Raw genomic sequence first — 6,000 nt, 5'->3', positions numbered from 1 at the left:
ACATATTCTGTGATTGTAAAGTTAATTAATTATGAAAAATTTGTTGCTCATGGCAAGTCCAATTGACTCACCATCGCTGCCAAATTTTTTTGTGATTCCCAGTGGAGGGTTATGTAAGGTGTATGCTTCGCCGGCGATGGGCGAGGCATGACAGAATCTCTGACCAGAGAGTACTTTATTGTTAGTTGTTGCTAGTCTGCGCGAGTCTGCAGTAGTAGTCAGTCGGATACAGTAGTAGTCGGTCGGCTTTAGTAGTGGTGGACAGTAGTAGTCTGCTGGTGTCGGCATGCGTCGACTGTGTGCTCTGCTCGTGACTCTGGTCAGGATTCTGGACGATGAGTATTGTTGTAGAAGGTAAAGAAGCAGCATTGCGCATATTTAATAATGTATGTTAATTGTAATTTAATTTGTTCAGAAAAAATGCCCCAATAATAATTTTTACAATATAAAGTAACCTTTTTTTAAAAAAAGAAAAACATTCATTTCAATTTAAAGAATATTTCCTATGCATTCCTTCCAAGAATTAAAATATATATATATATATACGCCAGCATTGCATGAAGCTGTGTCGATAAATAAGAGCAGAAATAGTTGCAGTTTTATTGAGGTAAGAATTTTTGCTTGTTTTATTCAGAATACAGGGCCGAAGGTCAGCGCTGCTGTCCTTATAAAATTTACGAGATATTATTATTTCTGTTAGGAGGTTACATTTCGTTCATGGTTCATTATTTAATTAATATTATTGTGGGTTTATGGTCAATTTTCATTCCTTAATTTTTGTGGGGAGGTTACGCTTGGCTCCATTTCCATTTTCATTTAACAAAATTTCGTGTGGAGAGGTTACATCGTTAGAAAACACCCTTTACCGTTCTTCTATCTTGGGCGTTTCTATTTGGAACTCAGTTATAAAGGCGACACTTTCCTTGCTCCACCTTTGCCGATGGCGAAGGAGATTTCTATTTGGAACTCAGTTATAAATGCGACACTTTCCTTGTTCCACCTTTGCCGATGGCGAAGGAGATCTACGGCGCCCTGCAATGAAGACAGCAACCAAGCGAGGTGGAAACAAAATGCTCTAGCACGCGATGGCGTGTCGTATGGCGGACAGTTCACTCACACGTGCTCGACTCTCATGTCCAACCCATTAGGTATGCATAAAATCCACGTGACGAAGTCCCCCAGTTGCGTGCAATGTAATGTGGTTGACATAGACAAACAATTCCTTAGCTTTGGCAGGGCAAGGGCAGTCTTGTACTTCGTGGACCAAATGTTGGCTTTTCTACTGTGGGTAACACCAGAACGCGTCACTACCCAAAATCTTGTTCTTTCAGACAGAGTGTAGTAACCTAGGACCAAGGCCAGTGCCATCACATGGAGCCAAGGCCCCGTGGTCTACTGCTTATTCAGTAATGGCCCAAAGCATGTATTTGATTTATGGAACTGCTGCAGGAGCGTCATCGCGCGATAATTGGGAACCCCAGATGTAGACACTAGTTTTCCAACTACCTCTCGAGTGTGCTACACAACCCACCATGCAGCTGGATCATCCATGGCGAGGAATAATGAATGTGTTTCAATGCAGATGACTTAGAATGAACAACAATGATCTAACAAAAGATACGAGAAGATACACTCGGATGATCTGGCAATGTGAGGACCCCAGGTGCAACTACTAGTGGAGTACCTGTTTACTTTCTTTCATTCGGTGGACAAACCTCCCTTTCCTTTTCTTTCTTCATGGAACAACTTGACATCGTATCCGACTGGATTAAAAAAAGAACCCATGCTTCCGGATAGCATTTTTTTGTTCTTTTCTGCCCAAACAACCCTTCCTCTCCTTCTTTCCTTCAGTGCGAAGGGTAAAACCGTGGCCAAGCCTTGAGAGACGATCCCTGCCCACTCTGTCCCCCGACTAAAAGAAAAAGATCGTTAGACCATTAGCCCGCGAAAGCGAGGGTCTCAAGTTCGAGTTTCGATCGGGCACACTGCTCTAATCTGCCAAGAAGTGTCATACCAGCGCACACGCAGAGTGAAAATTTCATTCTGGCCTCCAGTACATTCTTTAATACAGTATGTGCCTTCTTTAATTGGTGGATGGTCACACTAGCTATGCCCTGACTGAAGTGGCGGAACAATGCCTAAGTGTTTTACCATTTGTGTAGATGAGGTTATGACTGCTGTCGTACTCATTTAAATTACACGAGCGTGCTTCTGTACTGGTGCCGACATCATTCAAAGATTAATGAGCCTTAGCACTCAAAACACATATCACTGCATACATCCGCCTCTATAGGAAACTGATTTGAGACCCCATCTGCACCTCGCACAACACTACTTGCTTCGTGCTCTAATAATCGGAAATTTCACTTAACAATAATGTGGACAAGCAGGCTCATATTAAACCACTACACAACTCTATTTTATAAATGAATAAATATGTTCTTGAGACCAAAAATTGCATTTTCGAGCATAATAGCCATCTTTCCAGTTACAGACTCATAATTGATGTAGCACTTCTGATTTTCCCAAAACTGACGATATTAATAAACGCTATAGGTTACAAATTACAGATTTCCTTCAATACACATGAGAATATACCATTATATGCTTTGTGGCGAGCACATTGGCATATAAACTCCGCCTGATGATTAAAATAGCCGCTGGGAGGCGCAAGTAGATGGGTGTGCTCCTTCTGTTATCAGGTGGCTGTATAACTACGTCTCCGGAAGCCCTCTGTGCGGTTTTGCGCGGCTTTCCAATCGACATCACCATTAGGTACCGTGCTGCAACATATTGGATGAATGTGGGCTCTAGAATCAAAATATGAGCAATCACAGAAGAAGACACCCTCGATAAACACCATCTTAAAAGACAGCGGATGAATACATGCCAAAGGGAGTGGGACACACGCGAAAAAGGACAGAGAATCTGTGTTCTTCCCAGAAATAAGGGGAAAATGAGGAATAAAATACGCTGCCTCCAGCCACAGAATAACACGTTTCCTAACCGAACATGGGCCATATCCAACACATTTACATCGGATGAACGTCCGGCTGACCCGTGGAAGCACGTGCGGTGAAACTGGAACACCTGAACATGTGATACCACACTGAACTGCGCATACACAGGATAGATGACATAGGATGACACACGGCAATGTGAACAACTCCCTCAGGAATCCAGAAAAATGGGTAGACATAGATGCAACTGTGGACACTATTACAAAAATATTACTGGAAGAATATGCAAGAGATTGATCTGGTGGGGGGCCGATACGGCCTATCTCTTGCATATGCCGATACGACCCCCACCAGAACAAATAAAACTATAACATTAAATGAGAGCAGTGTTGATAGTGAAAATGAAACATTTTATAGTCATACAGAAACAGAAGATGAATCAAACACACACTAATACAAGATAATACACAACACAAACTAGCTACAAAACTACATAAATACATAGAATAATATTAGAGATAGAAACATAAGGGCCAGTCAAATGAAAACGAGACAGATGTAAAAAAGTAAGTAATCTGTTCGTTATTTCAAAAGTAATTACAATAACTGTCAATACATTATTTCTACTGTGAGGAAACAAGAAAGTCAATGTCTTCATGAAATAATTCTTGCAGTTGCTTCTGGGACCATATTGTACCCAGGTATGCACCTCTTCGTCCGAAGCAAATCGACGGTTACGAATCTTCAGGACTCCACAAATATGGAAATCGCATGGGAAGAGATCGTAATAGTACTGAGGGCATCTAAGGGCTTCCCAGCGATACTTCTGCGGCATAGTCGAAGTAACTTTGGCAACATGTGGGCCCATCAACACATTACCAAAGTTGTTTCGAAAACACTGCAGAAGTTCCTGTGGGAAGCCCTTGCAGCTCCTACATACAGTCTCGACCACTCCCCATGCGACTACCATATTTTTTGAGCACTTAAGAATTTGTGACCGTCGATTTGTTTCAGACGAAGAGGTGAACACCTGAATGAAATTTTCGCTCTGCGGCGGAGTGTGCACTAATATGAAACTTTCTGGCAGATTAAAAGCGATCGAGACTCGAAGTGCTTCACAAGTCTTTCTATTTTTATTTTTTTAGCAGAGTTCCACGAAACAAGTTATGATATGGGACAATAAAGGGCAGATACGTACTTTGTCCATTGGTGGCTGGAGAGAAACTAAACGTGGGTAGGACCCCCACTAATGCCGCAGCATAGCATGCACAAAGTGTATGGCAGGTTCCACTCACATGTTAACACGTCTGACGCCGCCTTTTAGACAGAACAGTGTTAAGAGTTCTGTAGCGGCCCCTGCCAACACGAAATATCCTAAGGTTGACTGAAGCTGGTGACCAAGGAGTAACGGCATTGGGAGGATCTAGGTAGGCTACATGTTACAGTTTAGGGGGCACATATGTGCTGACGTAGAACACACGTTGTACACTCCTGGTCATTAAAATTGGTAAACCAAGAAGAAATGCAGATGATAAACGGGTATTCATTGGACAAATATATTATACTAGAACTGACATGAGATTACATTTTCGTGCAGTTTGGGTGGATAGATCCTGAGAAATCAGTACCCAGAACAACCACCTCTGGCCGCAATAACGGCCTTGATACGCCTGGACATTGAGTCAAACAGAGCTTGGATGGCATGTACATGTACAGCTGCCCATGCAACTTCAACGCGATACCACAGTTCATCAAGAGTAGTGACTGGCGTATTGGGACGAGCCAGTTGCTCGGCCACCATTGACCAGACGTTTTCAATTGGTGAGAGATCTGGAGAATATGCTAGTCAGGGCAGCAGTCGAACATTTTCTGTATCCAGAAAGGCCCGTACAGGACCTGTAACATGCGGTCGTGCAATATCCTGTTGAAACGTGGGGTTTCGCAGGGATCGAATGAAGAGTAGAGCTACGGGTCGTCACACATCTGAAATGTAACGTCCATTGTTCAAAGTGCCGTCAATGCGAACAAGAGGTGACCGAGACGTGTAACCAATGGCACCCCATACCATTACGCCGGGTGATACGCCAGTACGGCGATGACGAATACATGCTTTCAATGTGCGTTCACCACGATGTCGCCAAACACGGATGCGACCATCATGATGCTGTAAATAGAACCTGGATTCATCCGAAAAAATGACGTTTTGCCATTCGTGCACCCAGGTTCGTTGTTGAGTACACCATCGCAGGAGCTCATGTCTGTGATAAAGCGTCAAGGGTAATCGCAGCCATGGTCTCCGAGCTGATAGTCCATGTTGCTGCAAACGTCGTCGAACTGTTCGTTGATGGTTGTTGTCTTGAAAAGGTTCCCATCTGTTGACTCAGGGATCGAGACGTGGCTGCACGATCCGTTACAGCCATGCGGATAAGATGCCAGTAATCTCGACTGATATTGATACGAGGCCGTTGCGATCCAGCACGGCGTTCCGAATTACCCTCCTGAACCCACTGATTCCATATCCTGCTAACAGTCGTTGGATCTCGACCAACACGAGCAGCAGTGTCGCGATACGATAAACCGCAATCGCGATAGGCTACAATCCGACCTTTATCAAAGTTGGAAACGCATTTCTCCTCCTTACACGAGGCATCACAACAACGTTTCACCAGGCAACGCCGGTCAACTGCTGTTTGTGTATGAGAAATCGGTTGGAAACTTTCCTCGCGTCAGCACGTTGTAGGTGTCGCCAGCGGCGCCAACCTTGTGTGAATGCTCTGAAAAGCTAATCATTTGCATATCACAGCATCTTCTTCCTGTCGGCTAAATTTCGCGTCTGTAGCACGTCATCTTTTTGGTGTAGCAATTTTAATGGCCAGTAGTGTAGTTGGTTCAAGCTACAAGGACATGGCAGCAAACATGGTACCTTATGGATTGTAAAAGACGGCAGTAAGCCAGTGCTGCAGTGCAGTGTGTGAAGCCCATAAAATCGATCACTATATAATGAAGCACGGTACCAATGGGAAGCGGATCCGGCACCACA

This window comes from Schistocerca nitens, chromosome 5 (genome assembly GCF_023898315.1).
Source record: "Schistocerca nitens isolate TAMUIC-IGC-003100 chromosome 5, iqSchNite1.1, whole genome shotgun sequence".
Classification (NCBI taxonomy): Eukaryota; Metazoa; Arthropoda; class Insecta; order Orthoptera; family Acrididae; genus Schistocerca; species Schistocerca nitens.
The sequence above is the reverse complement of the archived record's forward strand: the minus strand, read 5'-3'. Positions refer to the sequence as shown.